General features: G+C 42.3%; 1 pseudogene; it reads left to right on the forward strand.

Annotated features, from left to right (window-relative positions):
• The first annotated feature begins 2,021 nt into the window (after nucleotides 1–2,021).
• Nucleotides 2,022–13,335, forward strand: LOC124279092 (annotated as a pseudogene).
• The last annotated feature ends 839 nt before the right edge of the window (nucleotides 13,336–14,174 follow it).

The following is a 14,174-nucleotide window of genomic DNA, read 5'->3' on the forward strand; positions in this document are numbered from 1 at the left end:
AAAATGATCCGATGCAATTCCCTATTTTGAATTATGGCGTGGTGACAATCACTGGATTGTCTGATACCAACTCGATTTGTTTACAAACAACATCGTACAGATGTAATACTGCTGAAACAAATCGACCCTGCTTATAGCAGAGATTCCTTATGGAGGTGGATTGGGTTTTGTCTCTTCTTCTTACTTTAAGTATCTTATGATATCGCTCTATGAACAAGGCATGTTTGTTACAAGTGGTTACATGCCACGTATAAAATATCGTCTTTCTATTAAAATTGTGTTGCTGTTATTTCATCAAATATATCGATTACCTGTGTTTTTTAATTTTCTTGAATTTGGTGTTTTTGCAAGTAAACCGATTTTATCCAAATCAGCAACTGTAGCTCATGCAGTTCGATACGACGTAATGACAGCCTTGTTAATGTAGATGTTTGACGAGAACATGACGCAGCAGACTAAGACCCAGCCAACTAAACAACTCAGCGGGCTGGAATTGACATGTAGGAGAAGAGGTAATTAGTGTGATGGGGTTAGCTAAAAAAAAAGAGTCCATAATAATCAGGACCAACCTTACGATATAAGAAATAAACAGATAAATGCTTAAATCGTTGGATTGTTTTGTTAGTGAGTTGTTTACCGCTGCACTCAGCAATGTTTAAGCTATATGGCGGCGGTCTGTAAATAATCAAGTCTGGACCAGACAATCCAGTGATCAACAGCACAAGCATCGATCTTCGCAATTGGGAATCCATGACGTGTGTCAACCAAGTCAGCGAGCCTGACCACCCGATCCCGTTAGTGTCCTCTTACGACAAGCATGGGTTACTGAAGATCATTCTAGACTAGATCTATAGGTTAAACAACAGGACATGTAGCGCCTTTTGTAGCGCCTAAAGCGAGCATTGAATGCACGGATATAGGCGCTGTTACAAATACCCACTATTATATTATTATATTATTATGTTTTCCCATAGTCTTCGATAGTAACGTTATACTTTTTCTAAAATCCTCCAGACTGTCAACAGCCATTCCAGGTACACATGGGTACAGTCTGGCCTTTAAACTACAATAAAAACAGAAATTTCTGCCAACTTATCCTGCCGATTTTTTGAGCACAGGAAGCTGAACACATCAACCCCAGTTCCGCACCAAATGTCACCTACTGGAAAATATCTGTACACACATTAAGCCCAAGTCATGGTGATAACAATGACAGCACTGAATACTTAAATTGTGGTCAGTTTTAATTACTGGATGGATGTGCTTTTAAAACACATAAAATCTTACACTATTACAGCCAATCACAGCTGTCACATGTCTATCTCTTAAGATGTTTAGGGAACACGTGGTTCCGATTTAGTGTGGTGGAACCTGTACCGCTATTGCACTGCCATTGTAATTGATTCTTTGGGAGTGAGTGAGTTTAGTTTTACGCCGCACTCAGCAATATTCCAGCTATATGGCGGCGGCCTGTAAATAATCGAGTCTGGATCAGACAATCCAGTGATCAACAGCATGAGCATCGATCTGCGCAATTGGGAACCGATGACGTGTCAACCAAGTCAGAGAGCCTGACCACCCGATCCCGTTGGTCCCCTCTTACGACAAGCATAGTCACCCTTTGTGGCAAGCATTGATTCTTTGGAATTGATTGGTTCTGAAAAACTAATGTGTACTGACCTTTGGAAATGTTTTGTAAACCTAGTTAATTTTGTAAACACCATTCTTAATAATGAAACCTTTCGTCTTTTGCTTCACTCTGAACTCGTGTCAGTTATTTAACGAAATAGATTACTTTGGGGCACAATGGTGGTAAAATAATACAAATGGATGAGTTCAGGGAAAACCACAGGTATTTGCGAAAGGGTAGACATGTCCTGCCCTACCGATGGAACCCGTTACATACGCCAGTAGCACTTGTAAAGTCAGTGAAGTATTGGGAGATCACGGGGTGATGTTAGCGTTGACAACCAACATAACCCATCTGTCACACACCTATAAATAGACCTACTCAGTTCAACGCAACAGTCGCTGTCACAGATTCTTTGGGAGTGAGTGACATGGTTTTGTTAACATAGATATGGATTGATACCCCGTTATCTGGCGAGCCATTTGCTTGGGAAATCGATTTTGAACAGATGTCTTTGGTCTGAACAGGTGTGTACCACAGGGAGCAAGATAACACAGACGGTGTTTATGTCCGGAAATGAAATGAAAATCCAATCGTGGTAACAGCATGATAGAGTTACAGGAACAAGTAAGTAATAATCTACATAATACTTACATAATACCGACTAACAGACGAGGTCAAAGCCGAGAAGGAGTGGGACAGAAAATTTGTCTACCTCGATTTTGTTTATTTCGAAAATCTTCCTCCCTTCATCAATCAAAGTACATGATACTTTTCCGTATACACTCAAAACATCAATGGCGGTTCCATCATAAAGAAACACCCACCTGTGTGCAAAGCCATCGAGCTCACCTTCGAGTATGTTTGTGTTGAATTTATATTGGTTCTGTTTGTGAATGTGCCTGTTTATGAGGGTATGTAAATGTACATACAGTGAAAAGTGTATGAGGTATAACACCCGCCAGGACCAGCTGCATACAGGCTGTTGCAGGTCACGATGACATAACCGTCAATGAGGGTCTCAATGTGTGGGTCAACACACTGCGTGATGAATTTTGGACAAACTCAACAGTTTAACTCTTGGGTGGTAAAGCGGAGTATATTTCTCATATATGTTATACAAATGGGTGTATATCATGGGGTATGCCGTATGCGCTTAGAGCATATGCGGTGTGGTATTTAAGTCACAATATTATTTTGATATAATTTCATTTCCTGTTTCAATTTAATTGATTTTCGCAAAAGAAGTCGAAAGTTTATAGACGTGTCATGTTATCACCTGTCTTCTGGAACCAAACCACACTGACTGTGGAAGACATCTGTTTTGGATTTAAGTTCTGTAGGTTTTCGTCAGTTACCATATTTATTAGTTTAAATTTTATAGCATTACCATAAATTAAGATCCCGATAGTACAGATATCTGCTATGTAATCCTGAAAAGACACACCTTCTATCTCGTACTATGGATACCTCCACTGATCATATAATCAATAATGTTATCGACTGGACAACTAAATCCGATAAACATGGTGTCTCGATCCAGTAGCTAATACAAATGAGGCATGCAAGCATGAATTATTTTGATAATACATAATGCATAGAAACTATAGCGACATGTTCCCAAAATCTTGATATATATAACACCTTTTGATCGAAGATTAAATACAATTATTTTTCAAATATATGAATTTGACGATAAAGAGAGTCGCCCAACTAATAGTCTATACATTTAGGTGGTCTGAGTGTTTCGGATTTTGACCTATCACATGTATCTGTGTGGAGGTGGGAGGGTGCATTATAAGAGAGATGATCAAAGAAGCCTACCGATTTTTTATCCTGGTTCATTCCATTAGATATTCGTTTAATTTCCGTTGTTACCATGCAAAAAATGTTTTATTTGCATCTTTTTATTCCAAGGCAAAGGCACCAGTCCATAAAGGGAACAACAGCTGACAGAAACGTTCTCCAACACCATATCTATTCCCTTCAATGGCTGCTAAAGAAATCATTCCCGGTTGCGCAGTGTGTCAAAAGCCATACGTCTATGACACTGAGGGTCCGTTTCTGTTTCCGTGTTTGCATTCGGTCTGTAAAAACTGTCTAAAATCCGAAAATGACAAGACGCTTCTCTGTAGTCCATGCCAGGAAACGTTCCCCAAATCTTCCTTCCCAATTGATTCTGTAACCAGAAAGAAGACCCTTCTCTCCACGATTGTACATAATAGCAATGAACTGCTGTGTACCAACAGAGAAGATGGCAACCAGGCAATGTCTTGGTGTCAAGAGTGTGAAGCATTTCTCTGCGAACATTGTCAGGTGGCACACGGGGACATGAAAGCCACACAGAAACACAAGGCGATACTCGTGCAGGATTTGACAAATTTTCCACAAACTTTGAAATGTATGTCTTACTGTGACCAGCATACACAACATCCTGTCACCCTCTATGATTCCAGCTGTAATGCTCCTCTTTGTGCCATGTGTGTTCTGGCCGAACACAAGAGCTGCAAGACAGAGGACCTAGACGCAGCTTGGGAAACACGTCGAACTTTCCTTGAAGACAAAGGAGCTGCATTGAGAGCAAGGTTGGACAGGATGAAGGAGTGCCGATCACTCCAGGAAGATATTGGTGAAAGACTGAAGCCACAACAAGATGCTGTTGAAGAGGTCATCAGATGTACCTTCCAGAATTTGCACCTGATGTTGGACCAGAGGGAAATAGAGTTAAAGACAAAGATCAACGAATCCACCAAGTTCCTCACACAGAGAAGTGATCACCAACTAGTTACTCTTGGGAGCGAAGTTGACAAGCTGACAATGAACCTTGAATTTATTAAAAAAACGACACTTTTCCCAAATCCTGTTGAACATTTTGCGATGAAGGACATAATTGACAAAAGAATTATGGTTGCTTCCGAATCTGAAATTCCTCGAGTCAGCGGTCAGGAGTATTCCATCACTTTCTCCAGAGACGGCCTCCATGGGTTGCAGCAACAAATTTCTTCTTTCGGAGGATTATTGACCAATCGTATCAGATCAGGTAAACCTCTGTATTGTTCGTAATCAACCCTTAAAAGAACTTCACTTGAAATAATATTTTTGGTTTGTTGTAAAACGCCACTCTCAGCAATATTCCAGTTGTATGACTGCGGCGGGGTGGGTGGGGTGGGTGGGGGTGGGGTGTAGCCTAGTGGTTAAAGCGTTGGCTCGTCACGCCGAAGGCCCCGGGTTCGATTCCCCACATGGGCACAATGTGGTAAGCCCATTTCTGGTGTCCCCCGCCGTGATATTGCTGGAAAATTGCTAAAAGCGGCGTAAAACTAAACTCAGTAAGTCAGTCAGTGTATGACTGCGGTCTGTAAAAAAATCAAGTCTGGACCAGACAATCCAGTGATCAACAGCATGAGTATCGATGTAAGCAATCGTAAACCAGGTCAGCGAGTTGTTCAAAATTGCCTCTGTTCACCCAGCAGAAAATGGGTACCCTGTGAAATAAGTCGTGAGACTATTAACAGGCAGCTTGGGTTATCCGTGGTATTAATACATTTGTAATCAGATTGTCTGCGCTTTGAGCAACCACGACGGATGGAAAATAACGCTTAACAAATGCACTAATAATTATTTTTTTACAGATTAGGATGTCTAGTTGAACCCACCAAGAACTTTCCGGAAAATATGAAGGCTCCCCAACACTGCAGCCTTCTGCATTAACCAGAGTGTCAGATGGGCTGTGCTCCCGGTGGAGAACCCGGGCACTCTCCTGATCTGCGCCAAGAGATCTTACCAAACCAAGGGCACCGAGAACAATGTGGAGCCTGACAACAATGTACTTTGGATGCAAGCGAAACATTTCAAAGACGAGGTTGCATATTTGTCATGCTTTCCTGAATCTTGTCAATCATGTTGCTGTCAAAAGGGACAGAAAATTCAATGATTCATTGGCTTTTCAAAAAGGACAAGATCAGGTTTGTTGGCTGGAATTCTTCTGAGGCTATATATGGGCCTATTCACCGAAATTTAAAAGCATCATTTTCCATGACGCCCTGGACATGTTGAGGGTCGTACCATGGATGGGCCACAGGTTCAAAGCCACAGGTATGGCGAAGACGGCAGTAGAAGCAACGAGTCATGCCATCATGTCGTTTAAGATTTGCAGTTTGTGCCAAAGAAGGGCATCCACTGACAAGGTGTTGGACAGTCTCTGTAACTGCATTACAAAGTCGACATTTCATATTGATATTTTCTTTTAGAATTTTTTAAATTTTGGCGAGTGGGAAGTGACTGGTCCTGAGTAGCAAAAAGAAAGCCCTCAGTTTCACATTTAAGACCAGCCGACTTCATCCAGGCGAAGGAGTCGGTAAGATTGCTATTCTGTTCCACACACTGCATGTACACATGATGCAATGGCTTCTCAGAAAGCTTCTCCACAACTGACCGACTCTGGACAGACTTGGTGCCGGACTTCACCTGGTTTACTCCCGTCGCTGTACCGTCCAGCAGTACATCACCATCAACACAATCAACCTCAAATTTGGCATGCTTACAATAGCTGTGGAATTCCTTGCTTTTATCATGAGTCGTGACATTCATCACCAGAGGATCATCCGATAAATAAATCAGAATCTCCAGAATTGATTGGAATATGTAAACGATTATGAGGGTGTTAGGGCTCTGTTATCAGACATGATCCTTCTGGTCAGGCGGTCAAGATTCTGGATGTTTTGTCCAATCAACTACTCCAAAGGAATAGGAAAGGACTGGCACAGCAAAAGAAGTGGTGGCCTTGACCTTGTTTTGAGCATTTAGCTCTGAGCTCCAGAATTTCTTAACGCGAGCTTTATACTCGTCCCGAAGTTTGCCTTGGTTAGTATGCTTTAGGTTTTTTCGCTTCTTTTGCCTCGGGATTAGAATCTGGTGGCACTTGTGATATGCACTAGCACTGAGCAGTTTGTAAGTTGCATGATGAAACCTAATGAACTAAGCTGTTATATATTTATGCAAACGTTCACATTGTTGAAACAAGGAATGTAGGTATTACGCTCACTTTCAGCACAAAATAAATGTTGTGTTTCAAAGTAGTGATACTTCCATCCACAGTGTATTTTTGTGCCCAGGTGTTCCCCTCTGTAATTGTCACTGTATAATTTTGTTGATAGGAGTTTTGCAGTGAGAAAAATAATAACAGATTGTTGCCATTGTATTTTTGGTGGTTCTCGAACAAGAATGCATGTATAAAGCTTGTGTAATGGACAGATTTTCCTCTTCTTGAAACCTAGCATATGTGCTTTTATTTCCTTATTCCAAAGTTTAGTATTGCCGAAGTTAATTTAGTATACATTTATTATTACAGCAAAATCTGAGGAGACAAGTCCAGCACCTACAACAACTTCAGTTGAAGTGTCAAGCAGTGCAAGCAGTAAGTGATATTGCAAGATAGTATTATTACACAGTCAGTATTTCTAATCTACTTATTTAACACTTGCATGCAAACTGTGAACAAACAAAACACTGATGAATATTTGTAACACATATTTCTGTGTCAACTGAACTCACCAGAACACAGTGATGTTTGCATTAATGATACATTTACCACCAGGTGTTGCAGGCAATCCTCAATACCCCCCTCCTCAAGGAATGGGTCCACCTCAGTTTGGATACCAGATGCCTAGTCCAGCAGGCTTACCTGGCTACAGACCTCCATCCCCTCGTTCACGCAGTAGGACCAATCTCATGGGACACACTGGCTTCATAGGCAAGGATGAGTCCAATGTTGTTGAAGGGGATGATGATGATGAAAATCCTTACTTCATCGATGGAGAGTTCTTTGAGGAAAGTTTAGCCCACCCTCATGGGCAGTACTATGTGCCAGACTCACATCTTGAATGGCCGTATGGAAACAGGGCGGGCATTGAGGGAAGTTCCACAGTAACCTATGCACCCCAGAACAGACCTCCGATGCCTCAAAGTGGCTTCTTTGCCTCATCTCTGAGGGGACAGTCGATACAGTATGGTCAATCTAACATAGCTACATCGATGCCAGGTCCAGGATACTTCTCCTCACCCCATGGCCTTACTACAGCATCTGCAATGAACCAGACACCTTCCTTATATGCTGCCATCATGGGCAAGGATTCTCCTCACAACATAGGAGGAATACCTGCACAGATTCAGTCAGGAGTACCAAGTCCTGCTGCTCAAGCTATTCCTCAGTATCTGGGCCAGCCAGCAGCACCACAGCCCCAGCCTCCACCTCAGCATCAACCTCAACCTCAACCGCAACCTCAGCCTGCTACAACCCTTGCATCACAGATGGCTCAGAAGCCAATCTTCACATCAGGAAACTTCGGGGCTGGTGTTAAGACTGCTTCAACACCTCTTACCAAGGGGACTAGTTCTCAGGCAGTCCCTACTCCACCTCAGCCCTTTAGTCAGATACCACAAGCGCAGGCTCAGAATCTTGTTAACAGGGCTGTGACATCAACCATTTCCCCCAGTGCGTCCACTGCTGAAGTTGTTTGCATTTTCCAAGGAAAAGCAACCTACACATCGAAGATTGGTGCCAAGCAGGAAGGAAATGTCAAAGTGTTTTTCTTTGGTGCTGAGAAGGGTGGTCGGGTGAGGATGGAGACTCTTTCAACAAACCAGATGATTCTCAACCATGATATTATTACACTGAAGCTGGAGGCATCTTTCATCCCACAGCTAGTCACATGGAAGAGACCCCAGCATGACGGGAAGGGAGAGGAGACTGTTAACCTGAATTTTGATAATGCTGAACTAGCTCAGAAATTGAAGTCAGTTCTTCAGAAAATCCAGGAAGCTGGCAAGAAGTCTGAAGCTTCACCTCCAAAACCAGGTGTGGCAACTCCATCACCATTCACCATATCAGGGTCTCAGGCCTTTAAACCTACTACGACACAGACCCCTACTGGATCTTCACCTGCAGTGTTTGGCCAGGCTCAGACAGGAATGCCTGCATCAGCTGCCCTTGCAGCCCTGTCTGCCAAACAAGGAGAGGAGAAGACTGTCCAGTCTGGAGAAACACCAAAGCCATCTTTTGGTGGCTTCACATTCAGTGCTACCCCAGTGATAAAGACTCCGGAAGACAAGTCAAAAGCATCACCAACAGTCAAACTGAAGGAAAGCTCCCTCAAGGTAACCAGTCCAGTTGAAAGTGGAACTGTTGCAGCAAATCAGCCCAAGCCTTTTGCTGGGTTTACCTTTACACAAACCAAACCCATGACTCAACAAGCACCAGTTACAGTTGGACCCTCATCTGCTTCAGCTGCTAGCTCTGTTTTCACTCTTGGACAAAACATTGGAAGCCCCATGCCTAGTTTTTCTAATCTTGCTGCCAATACTTCAGCAACAGGATTCTCTGGATTAAAGACAACCCATGACTCCCCAAGAAGTGAGAAGATGAGGAAAGGGTTGAGGAATATGAACCCAATGTGGACTTTAAGCCAGTTATTGATCTGCCAGACTTAGTGGAAATGAAGACAGGGGAAGAAGATGAGGAGAAGTTGTTTGGGGGAGAGGGCCAGGCTGTTTAGGTTTGATGCTGATACCAATCAGTGGAAGGAAAGGGGCATTGGTGAGGTAAAGATTCTGTACAATAAGGCTGCCAAACGTTACCGAATTCTGATGAGACGTGAGCAAGGTTTGAAGATTTGTGCTAATCACAACATAACAAAAGACATGAAACTGACACCAATGACCAGCTCTGACAGAGCTTGGTGTTGGTCTGCAATGGACTTTGCAGAGGAGGAAATGAAAATGGAAAAATTGGCCATCAAGTTCAAGACTCCAGAACTGGCTTGTCAATTCAAAGAATGTTTTGAGTAATACCAAAATATGTTAGAAGACTCACCAGTAAAACCAATACCTGAAGCTATAGGAAGCAGTGAGGTAGCTGAGAAAAAGAGGACCCTAAGGGAAAGAAGTCTTTAGCAGACATGTTCAAGCCTAAAACTGGAAGCTGGGAATGTCAAGGATGCTACTGTGTAAACAAGGGTGAGCAGCTGAAATGTCCAGCATGCAATACAATCAAGCCAGGTGCTGAAGAGGAAGTTAAGAAAGCAGAAACAGCCAAACCTGCGGCAGGTATCTCCAGTGGAGGCTTTAAAATTGGTGAGGGAGGATTCCAGATTGGTGGAGCAGCAGGAGGGGGAGGGTTCAGTCTTGGCAAGAAGCAAGAAGGTGGAGGATTTAGTTTTGGTTCTGCATCATCAGGTGGTGGATTTTCATTTGCTTCAAAACCAGCACAAGAGGCTGAGCCTACCAGTAAAGACTCTCCAAAGGAAACTGCAGTTGATCCGGGTAGAGAGGCTGCCAAAAAACATACTTAAGTCAAGTGCATCCACAATAGGACCCGGAGGATTTAGTCTTGGAGGAGGTGGATTCAAGCTGGATGGTGTTGATAGTGATGGATTCAGTTTCTCGCCCAAGCCATCCACTCCAGCAAAACCAGCTAAAAGTGAGCCAGCAGATTCTACCACTGGAGGCCTCCTGGCAGAGATGTTACAGTCAAATGATCCTCAGCCTAAGACAACTGCAGCATCTTCAGCAGCTACATCCGGGTTTTCCTTTACTCCCAAATCATCAGGATTCAACTTTGCTTCTGCAGCTGATTCTGCCAAGAAGGATGGAGGCTTCCAGTTCAATCTTGGAAAGGTCTCAACTCCAGTCAAGAACCAAGAAAAGAAAGAAATCGGCTCCCCATTTCAGTTCACCTTCAGCCTTACCCCATCAAAGACTCCTCAATCCAAGACCACTGTGACATCACCCAAGTCTCCAGAGGGGACTACTATGTCAATAAGGAAGGAGAGGACTCCCACATCTATTTTGAACCTATTGTGTCTTTACCTGACAAAGTGGATGTGAAGACTGGGGAAGAGGAGGAAGTTACCCGGTTTGAACAGAGGGCAAAACTCTTCAGGTGTGTAGCTCTTTTGTGGATTCCTGAGTAGGTTAGGTTCTTAGGCGACTTAATGGATCTTGTGATCAATCTTATGTGATAGTTTGTCATGGTAAATAATGGTGTCGATTGTTGTGTACAACAATGGTCACTTCATAGTCATGTTCAGACTGGAATATGGCTGAGTATGCATGAAACAAGCAACAAATGTTCAGTGTATAACAATGAGATAGTCATCTTCTGCTTACTGTGTTTTATCCTGCTCCTCAGAATTGTTGGACACACGGAGACAAATCTTAGTTAAATAGACCATGGCTCAAGAGCTGGTTTTGATGTACCCCCAATTCCACCTTGTAAGGATGGGAAAGACGCAATAACTTGGTGCTCCTATTGGCTGCAAGAGTTGTATGCTCCCCAGGGAGTTGAGATTGATAATATGATGTGCCGTTGAGATTGACATCCAATGATCGAAGGGGATAAAAGAGCGTCTTGAGCATGTATGAGTTGTGTGGACATTTACGCTATAAAAGTGTCTTATAATAAATAAATAAATAATGACACATTTCACGATTTTTTTTCTCAGAGATAGGGGATATATCATTTATGACTTTGTCTTATGCTAGGGGGTCAAGGTTATTCATAAATAAATGTTTGTATGGCATACTATGAAGCTATCATACACTTGTTGTTTCTTTTACCTGTTCAGGTTCAGTGAGGGTGAGTGGAAGGAGAGAGGTCTTGGCACTATGAAGATTCTGGAACACAAAACTTCCCACCGCTACCGACTTCTGATGAGGCGAGAACAGATCTTCAAAGTGTGCTGCAATCATGTGATTACCCCTGAACTGGAACTCAAGCCAATGGGCTCAGGTGATGGAAAGTCATGGGTTTGGTATGCCAAGGACTTCTCTGAGGGAGAGGGCAAGGTGGAACAACTAGCTATCAAGTTTAAGAACAAGGAGATAGCTGACCAGTTTAAGAAAGAGTTCGATGATGGAAAAGCTGATGGTGGAAAAGGTGCCTCTGCAGCTACTGAAGGGGATGTGTCAGCCAAGCACATTGAGGGTGAGTTTGTGACATTTACTTTTGGAGTAGGTAAAAACACAGACCTCTTGTATGAGGCAGCTTAATCTGATTTCCAGAATTTTAACTTTGATTGAATTTGTTGTTGTTTCACCTTTTGTTAACAATGGATTCCCTGTGATAAATTGCTCGGTACTCTCTTCTATCAATTTTTTACTGACATATGTCAAGGTCATGAGGGGTTAAACGAGGATTGCCATATACAGCCATAGTGATGCCTTGGAAAGGCCTTCATGAACACTGTCATTCTCATGGCAAGTTCATTCATTCACTTAAGTCAGGGTACAGTTTCAAAACAGTTAATATAAGTTGTTGAGATGCCAATTTGTTGTAGTTTTGTTCACCAATAAGTTGACCAGTGATAATATGACTTTGTGGTCATAATGCCAAAATGACTCAATCATAGCATTTTGTCATCACCTGCCTCTCCTTAAGCTTCTTTTACAATGAAAGTGTTGTGTTCAGAAACCATTTCCCAATACCTGAAAGAAAGAAAGAGTAATGGTAAGACCTTTAATGATTGTTATGGAGGGTTAATATGTACATGTGGGCTGATATGGTAATGTACTGCAATGATTCCCTCTGGTCTGTTTAGTTGAAACTCTGATGACAAGCTCAACCAAGCAGGTTTCTGGTGATAGTGGCAATCCTTATTACAAAGCTGAGCTTGAGTTGCTTAGCGTAGAGCCCTTACAGTCCAGTAGGTATGGTCTGTCAACAGGGGACATGGGAAATCCGTACTATAAGGAAGCTCTGGATACATCGGAGGTTGAGGAACATATGTCTTCTGTGACTGTTCAAGGAACCGGCGACAAAGGAACATTATATTACAGACAGCATCTTAATGACTCTGAGAAAGTGGAAGCTACAATTATACATGGTACTTGTGAAAAGGGCAATCCATATTATAAATCCGGGCTTGATTTGTCCAGTGTGGAGCCTTTGATGTCCAGTTCAAATGTTCAAGGTCAAGGTGATAAAGGCAATCCATACCATGAGGCTGAGCTTGAGAAATCAGGGATGGAATCTCTGATGACAAGTGTAGACATTCAAGGTACTGGGAACAAGGGCAATCCATATTACAAGACTCAGTTAGAGCAGTCCAGCGTAGAACCCCTGATGAAAGCTGCAAATATACAAGGTACTGGAGACAGAGGCAATCCATATTGTACAGCAAAGTTTGGACAGACAGTTGTCACAGAATCCATGTCAGCTACCAAGCTTGCACACAGCACTGGTGGTGAGGGCAATCCCTACTACAGCTCCGAACTGGACAGACTTGTGGGCGAACCACTTCTGTCTAGGTCCAGATCTGGAGAAACAATTGACCTAGGCAATCCATATTATTCATCTCAGCTTGACCAGACAGGTGTAGAGCCAATGATACACAGCAGTAGCACCTAACGGACAGGGAGCAAGGGCAACCGTTACTACACAGACCACTTAGACAGCTCAGTGGTTGTGGAGACTGTCAAATCCGTCAATGTCAGTCAGGGCACTGGGGAGGGTGGCAACCCGTATTATAGTTCTGCACTAGACAAGTTGATCGATGAACCCAGGATGTCATGTTCTAGCAGTCAGGGGACTGGTAATCTTGGCAACCCCTACTACTCCTCCAAGCTGAATGGTGAGGCCAGTACACCAGTACACCAGTACGCCAGTACACTCCTCCACTTGTAGTTCTGTCTCCATACTCACTGTTTGCTTTGCATACTTGCATCCTCCAGGTTAAGTCAAACGTTTGATGTTAGCTTCTCCTACACAGTTGAAGAGTGTACATGCTTAAGTGTCGCTTTTTAAAAAAACCCATTTATTTAATTTTCTAAATTTTATATTTTGCGTTTTATTTCTTCAGTTCAGAAAATATTTTTGGCATTTGTTATCCTTTTTTTATTTTTAACTGGTACTACTACTTATTAGTTATCCATAATAATTACAAAAGATAAACAGTGCTATTCACTTAATATGACCAGGGTATCACAGAGTTTATCAGTCTATAAGGTTGGTGCTGTTTCAGTTTAAAGATATCAAACCTTTGACATCACCTGCATACCTCTCTATACTCAAATATTTATCCATGTTTGTTGTTAGTAACCTATAACAAAACACCTTACTTTGAACAGATATCTCAAGAAATAGTGTATGGTTTGAACCTGTACTGATTCTACCAGACTGCCATTCAAGCAAATTCTGTGTCACCTGCAGTAACAAAAGATAAAAATGATGTGTAATTGTGAATTCATGTACCAAGTAGGGCAGGGACGGGTAACCTGGATACTCGGGACGGGTGGATAATGAGTTGGACCCGGGTACCCGTCTCAATACCCGCACCCGTTATGATCACGTGACTAATAGATTAAACAATGTAAAATGTTATTCTTTCATGATTAAAATGTTGTATTGTCTTTGAAGATTGAGACATAAATTACAGTCACCTGTTTTGAATATAATACATGGTTAAGATATTGAAAAACTCAAAATTTTAGCCACCAATCTGAAGAATATATTGCCATTTCTTACAAATTTGATGTCAGGAATTAATAT

Source organism: Haliotis rubra, unplaced genomic scaffold, assembly GCF_003918875.1.
Source record: "Haliotis rubra isolate DU_JTF1 unplaced genomic scaffold, ASM391887v1 Scf1066, whole genome shotgun sequence".
Classification (NCBI taxonomy): Eukaryota; Metazoa; Mollusca; class Gastropoda; order Lepetellida; family Haliotidae; genus Haliotis; species Haliotis rubra.